This window comes from Oncorhynchus keta, chromosome 30 (assembly GCF_023373465.1).
Source record: "Oncorhynchus keta strain PuntledgeMale-10-30-2019 chromosome 30, Oket_V2, whole genome shotgun sequence".
In the NCBI taxonomy this organism is placed as follows: Eukaryota; Metazoa; Chordata; class Actinopteri; order Salmoniformes; family Salmonidae; genus Oncorhynchus; species Oncorhynchus keta.
Genome location: NC_068450.1, coordinates 23,597,577 through 23,605,179, shown reverse-complemented (window position 1 = coordinate 23,605,179; position 7,603 = coordinate 23,597,577). Strand labels below are relative to the sequence as shown.

The 7,603-nt window shown below is 41.9% G+C and overlaps 1 long non-coding RNA gene across 1 annotated transcript; it reads right to left on the bottom strand.

The window, feature by feature from the left end:
* Positions 1-3,833: 3,833 nt before the first annotated feature.
* On the bottom strand, positions 3,834-6,090 carry LOC118363093 (uncharacterized). Its single transcript, XR_004821346.2, has 2 exons — positions 5,829-6,090; positions 3,834-4,085 (listed from the first exon to the last, which is right to left on the bottom strand). It is a non-coding gene; the product is annotated as an uncharacterized LOC118363093 (long non-coding RNA).
* Positions 6,091-7,603: the final 1,513 nt, after the last annotated feature.

Genomic DNA, 7,603 nt, shown 5'->3' with positions numbered 1-7,603 from the left:
CATCACTAATTGTCCAGCGATTTATGGGGAAACAGGTTACACTGATAGTCCCCAGTGAGCTTGTTATGGCAGCCAACCAATGACAGTGCTTCTTATTTTGCGATGGAGCTTCTGCTGAAGTGCAGTGACCATGTGTGTGTTTTTTGTCTTCATTACATGCTTTTTATTACATAGCTGTTGGCCTAATAAAGCCGGGCTACTCCACAGAAATGTATGTTATTCTTTTTTCAGCGTTTGTCAGTTTCTGCTGTGGAGAGATTTTGTAAAGAATATGTCATGTCAAACGCATTGAGTGTGTGGGCTTCAGGTTAGTATTGAAGCTTTTTTATTATCTCCATATCAAACTTCTAAGGCCCCACTGTGTAGAACTCAAGGATTCAAAAGAACAAAAAAACAGCACAAAGCAAAAAGCTTTCCTTAAAAGTTCTTAGGGATTAAATCCCTCTAGCGGGATCGATTTGAGAATATCCGGTGAAATGGCAGAGCGACAAATTTAAATTAAATGACTATAAATATTAAACTTTCATGAAATCACACATGCAATACACCAAATTATAATAATAATAATAATAATATAAATTAAAGCCACACTTGTTGTTTATCCAACCAACGTGTCAGATTTCCTAAAGGCTTTACGGCGAAAGCAAACCATGCTATTATCTGAGGACAGCACCTCATCAAACAAACACCGACAATCATAATTCAACCCGCCAGGCACGACACGAAACTCAGAAATAACGATATAATTCATGCCTTACCTTTGACAAGATTCTTCTGTTGGCACTCCACTATGTCCCTTAAACATCACAAATTGTCCTTTTGTTAGGTTAATTCCGTCGTTATATATCCAAAATGTCCATTTATTTGGCACGTTTGATCCAGAAAAACACCGGTTCCAACTCGTGCAACATGACTACAAAATATCTAATAAGATACCTGTAATCTTTGTCCAAACATTTCAAACAACTTTCTTAATACAACTTTAGGTATTTTTAAACGTAAATAATCAATCACATTTAAGACGGGATAAACTGAGTTCAATACCGGACAAAAACAAAGTGGAGCGTGCTTTCAGGTCACACGCCTCTAACAAACACTACACTACACCCTCGTTCTGAACTGCCCTACTTCTTCATTACACAAAGGAAAAACATCAAACAATTTCTTAAGACTGTTGACATCCAGTGGAAGCGATAGGAACTGCAAGCAAGTGCCTTAGAAATCCAGATCAGGCAGTTTACTTTGGGCATGCTTTTCATCTGGACGTGAAAATACCGTCCCTAGCCTTAAGAAGTTAACTCATAAGCTCAGGAAGGACGGACTTGGAAAGGTAGTGTTGTAGAATCATATTTTCTTATTGAACTATTCCTGCCTTTTTTGTTTGTTCATTATCAGGCTAGTGTTTTAAATAAGTTAGGAAATGTATTCTCCACTAGGCAAGGCTTTGCTGGCTCATTAGCGTGTAGATGTATTCTGTCCTGGTAGCAAGGTAAACCATGTGTTGCCTCAGATGAATCCATCAAAGGGGAAGAGAGGTGACAGAGGCGTTGTCAGAAATGTCAGAATTCAGATGTATTTCACTCCTGTTCCTCTTTTGTGAAATTAACATGCAGTTACCTAAAATGAATTCTCAATACCTGAGTTGACACACTCTATTGTGTATTCTTGTCTCCGTTCTCAAGTCTATTATGCCTTCTAAACTAAACCTTTTTTCAGGACCCTGTCTTTCAAAGATAATTCGTAAAAATCCAAATAACTTCACAGATCTTCATTGTAAAGGGTTTTAACACTGTTTCCCATGCTTGTTCAATGAACCATAAACAATTAATGAACATGCACTTGTAGAACGGTAGTTAAGACACAAACATCTTACAGACGGTAGGCTGTAAGCTGTTTAAGGTCACAGTTATGAAAACTTAGGACACTAAAGAGGTCTTTCTACTAACTGAAAAACACCAAAAGAAAGATGCCCAAGGTCCATGTTCATCTGTGTGAACGTGCCTTAGGCATGCTGCAAGGAGGCTTGTGGCCAGGGCAATACATTGCAATGTCCGTACTGTGAGACGCCTGAGACAGCGCTACAGGGAGACAGGATGGACAGCTGATCGTCCTCGCAATGGCAGACCACGTGTAACAACACCTGCACAGGATTGGTACATTTCGAACATCACACCTGCGGGACAGGTACAGGATGGCAACAACAACTGCGCGAGTTACACCAGGAACGCACAATCCCTCCATCAGTGCTCAGACTGTCCACAATCGGCTGAAAGAGGATGGACTGAGGGCTTGTAGGCCTGTTGTAAGTCAGTTCCTCACCAGACATCACTGGCAACAATGTCGCCTATGGGCACAAACCAGTCGCTGGACCAGACAAGACAGGGAAAAAGTGCTCTTCACTGACTAGACACGTTCTTTTCAAACCAGGGGTGATGGTCGGTTTCGCATTTATCGAAGGAATGAGCGTTACACCGAGGCCTGTATTCTGAAGCGGAATCGATTTGGAGGTGGAGGGTCCATCATGGTCTGGGGCGGTGTGTCACAGCATCAATGGACTGAGCTTGTCATTGCAGGCAATCTCAACGCTGTGCATTACAGGGAAGATATCCTCCTCCCTCATGTGGTACCCTTCCTGCAGGCTCATCCTGACATAACCCTCCAGCATGACAATGCCACAAGCTAAACTGCTCGTTCAGTGCGTGATTTCCTGCAAGACATGAATGTCAGTGTTCTGCCATGGCCAACAAAGAGCACGGATCTCAATCCCATTGAGCACATCTGGGACCTTTTGGATCAGAGGGAGAGGGCCATTCCCCCCCGAAATGTCCTGGAACATGCAGGTGCCTTGGTGGAAGAGTGGAACATCTCACAGCGAGAACTGGCACATCTGGTGCATTCCATGAGGAGATGCACTGCAGTACTAATGCAGCTGGTGGCCACACCAGATACTGACTGTTACTTTTGACCCCCCTTTGTTCAGGGACATATTATTCATTTTCTGCTAGTCACATGTCTGAGGAACTTGTTCAGTGTATGTCTCAGTTGTTGAATCTTGCTATGTTCATACAAATATTTGCACATGTTAGGTTTGCTGAAAATAAAAGCATGACAGTGAGGGACGATTCTTTTGATGAATTTAGTTTAATGCGTTTTACACTTGTTTTCTCAGTTATTTAACTGATTGTCACGCCTTGGTCTTAGTATTTTTGTGTTTTCTTTAATTATTTGTTCAGGCCAGGGTGTGACATGGGTTTATTGTATTGTCATATTGGGGGTTTTGTAGGCATTGGGATTGTGGTTGATTAGGGGTGTGTCTAGTATAGGCTTGGCTGCCTGAGGCGGTTCTCAGAGTCAGGTGATTCTTGTCTGATGGGGAACCGTATTTAGGTAGCCTGAGTTTCACTGTGTATTTCGTGGGTGATTGTTCCTGTCTCTGTAGTTTCACCAGATAGGTTTCACGTTCCGTTTGTTGTCTTTGTATAGTTATTTCATGTGTCACTTTTCATTTAAGTCATGAGTAACCACCACGCTGCATGTCGGTCTGACTCTACAAACGAAGAACGCCGTTACACTGATACCATTCTTCAGTTAAATTAGCCATTTGACAGGTTAACCATACGACAGCCACAAAGTCAAAATTGTTTTTTGGTCTTAATTTAAGGTTAGACATAGGGTTTGGTTTATGACTTTGTGGCTATGGAAGCTAGTGATGACCCTGTGTTTGGATCATCAGGCTCTTACATGACTTCACTGTGAACAAAGCATGATAAGGAAACTGTCACACGGAGCGGAACAGGTGATCCCAAGAGCAGACTCAGATGAGGAGACTGGGATGAGGTAACCAAGGTATTTATTGAAATACAGGGGGAAAATTGACTGCAGGCCAGGGGAAGCTCGGGCGGGTTGCTGGAAACCAGGTGCTGAGTCCAGAATGTGATGGCGGGGCGCCCAGCAGCGCTCCTCGGCCCCTTATCCCTCCCAGTCCACCGGTTACTGCTAGCCGCAACCAGGACGGTGCACATCCAAAAGCCGGCAGACTGTATAGGCAGGATTTTCATCGATGAGCCGAGGGGGTGGAGGTGCTGCTGCAGGAGGAGACAGGTTTAATCAGGGACACATGGAAGGCTGGGTGGATCTTAAAACCTGTTATGGCAAGACGTTCCCTAGGGGAACTCCCCATTCAGCGGAAAAGGTGGCATGGGGAATTCAAAAATATTCTACTTTCACACATTAACAAGTCCATTAACAATACAGCAAATGAAAGATAAGCATCTTGTTCAACTACCCATCATGTCCGATTTTTAAAATGTTTCACAGCAAAAACACATATATTTATGTTAGACCACCAAATAAAATAAAACAGCCATTTTTCCCAGCCAAAGATAGTCACAAAAGCAGGATTAGAGAAAATGTATCACTAACCTTTTGAAAATCTTCAGATGAAACTCATATGACATGTTACACAATACATTTATGTTTTGTTCGATAATATGCATATTTATATCCACAAATCTCGGTTAACATTGACGCCATGTTCAGAAATGCCTCCAAAATATCTGGAGGAAATATAGAAAGCTACGCCAGAACAGAAATACTCATCATAAACTTTGACTAAAGATACATGTTCTACATATAATTAAAGATACACTGGTTCTTAATAATGCAACCGCTGTGTCAGATGCAATGCAATAATCTGAGACAGCGCTCAAACGTAAATATATTTCTCTGCCATGTTGGAGTCAACAGAAATACGAAATTACATCATAAATATTCCCTTACCTTTGATGATATTTCATCAGAATGCAGTGCAAGGAGTCCTAGTTCCTCAATAAATTGTTGTTTTGTTCCATAATGTCCAATTAGCTGCATTTGCTAACACTTTCAGCTCACGTGCCCAAAAACTGACGCTGTTCCAGGAAAACTTCAAAAATATATATTCCAGGTCGAATAAACTGGCCAGCCTAAGTAGAGAATCAACCTTCAGGATGTTATTTTCATATATATCCAATAACGTTCCAACCGGAGCATATGTTTTCATCTGCAGCCAAATGGAACGATGGTGACATCCACAGACAAATGCGCCACAGGGAAATTGCATTCTGCCAAGATAGTGCCAAGATTTCCCCTCCCCCTCGGTCAAAGTTCACACCAGAAGCTACAGTCTACGTACTACTGAATGAGGACATCTAGTGGAAGGCGTAGGAAGTGCTACCAGATCCATATCTTATTTGTAAGTGAATAGGCGATGACTTGAAATTAGACACACATTCAGAATTTCACTTCCTGTTTGGAAGATTGCCTGCTCTGTGAGTTCTGTTATACTCACAGACATATTCAAACAGTTTTAGAAACTTCAGAGTTTTCTATCCAATAGTAATAATAATAATATGCATATATTAGCAATCTAGGACAGAGTAGGATGCAGTTCACTATGGGCAAGCAATTCATCCAAAGTGAAAATACTGCCACCTATCCCCAACAAGTTTTAAGAGAGTCTGGGAGTTCAGTGCACAGCAAAGGGGTTAATGACACAATCTCAAAGGGACCAATGAATCTGGGGGAAAGTTTCCTGGAAGCCACTTTCAAGGGCAAGTCCTTCAACAAGAGCCATACCCTTTGGCCTAGAGTGTAGACTGGAGCTGAGGCACGATGACAGTTATCTTGGGATTGGGTCCTGGTGGAGGCACGGTGAAGGGCAGCCCGGGCCCTCCTCCAGGTGCAATGACAACAGCGCATGTGGTCATGGACTGAGGGCACTGCTACCGTAACCTCTTGGGCAGGGAAGAAGGGGGGTTGATAGCCCAAAGCACACTCAAAGGGTAACATACCTGACGAGGCATTGATGAGGATGTTGTGGGCATATTCCACCCAGAGTAGCAGAGCACTCCAGGAGGAAGGGTTAGTCAAAGTAGACAGCGTAGGGTGGTCTGGGGAATCCAGGACAGAGTAGCAGGACTGACGAGATGTCGGACTGGGGACAGGACCAGAGTCAGAGCAGGCAGAACTGTAGTGGAGAGGAAAACAGCATCAGGCAAGGGGAAACAGGAACAAATTGCTAGAACCATGGACTGACTGAGCAGAGATTACAATCTGTCTGTGTGGAAGTGGCAGGACTGAGTATTTGTAGAGGTCTTGATTATGAAACAGGTTGCAGCTGGTGGGGATCTTCTCTGACTCCAGCACACCTGTCGCTTTGGGTAAGTGGACTGCTAAATTACTAAAATGTAAATTGTAGAGCTTTAATCAGACATTGGGAGCACCTGATCAAACAGCAGCTCTGTATTCAACCTTCTGTTTTCTGTCCAGACAGTATTATTGCATTTAGTATAGTGTTTTCAGACCAGACAGCGACTCATGCATTTAGTATAGCACTAACAGATGGGCATAGCATAGTGTTTTCTGTGTGCTCCCTTCTAAACTGATAAGTCAGATGTTCAGATTCTCTTTTCTTCAGTTCCTGTCAATACTTGAGAAGGTGGGGCTGGCGACAATGTGGACAGTAGGACGTGCAGAGGCATAGTAAAGTGCTAGCTGCTCTAAAATCTAAGCTTGACAATTTCAGTATGAATCATGTATGACACTATCCCTATTGCAGCCACCAAGATGTGGAAGCTTCTGTATTCAATGGAGCTGAACCTTTGAAATGATTTGCTGAGCAGCACAAAGCACACAGCACGATGGAGAGAAGAGAAGCCACATCACAGAGAAATTAAATGAAATGTAATGTAAGGCAATTTGTGCCAACATGTGTCAGCCCCTACCCCCCAATAAATCAAACACACCTTACATCTTAAATTAAATTAACATATAGTTGTGTTTGTTGTATTTTTCAAAGAGCTCGACATATCTAAGGTGTGGAATACCAAAAGGTCCTGTGTTGAGTCACAGAACAAATCAATTGCAATGGGCCTTTGGGCAGAGATTCCAATTTAAAGTATATTTTTCTTTGTCTTAAGAGGTTTATATACTTTGGGAAATCTCACTGGCAGCCATATTCCTTGTAAGGGTGGTAATCATGGTTTTTAATTAATAGATTTAACTATGTCAGTTAACTAAACATTGTTTTGCTTTGAATGTCATTCTTAAATTATTAATACATCTTAGACAAGTAAATAAGAAATTTGACATGTTATACAATGTGCATATATACACATAGGATGTATAAGCTGGAAGTAGAAGTCTAAGTATTGTTGTCCATTAGTTTACTTCAATTATGGGAGGGATGGTAGGGTTAGGGGAAAATAATAAAGAAGGAATATATATTTTAAAAAATATATACAGTACCAGTCAAAAGTTTGGACACACCTACTAAGGGTTTTTCTTTATGTTTACATTTTTCTACATTGTAGAATAATTGTGGAGACATCGAGCTTCAATGCCATACAACTCTCCTTCCCTGGCCTACAACTGCTCTTAAACGTAAGTAAATGCATGCTATTCAACCGATCACTGACCGCACCTGCCCGCTGGTCCAGCATCACTACTCTGGAAGGCTACAAATACCTAGGTGTCTGGTTAGACTGTAAACTCTCCTTCCAGACTCGCATTAAGTATCTCCAATCCAGAATCAAATCCAGAATCAAATCAAATCAAATCAAATTTA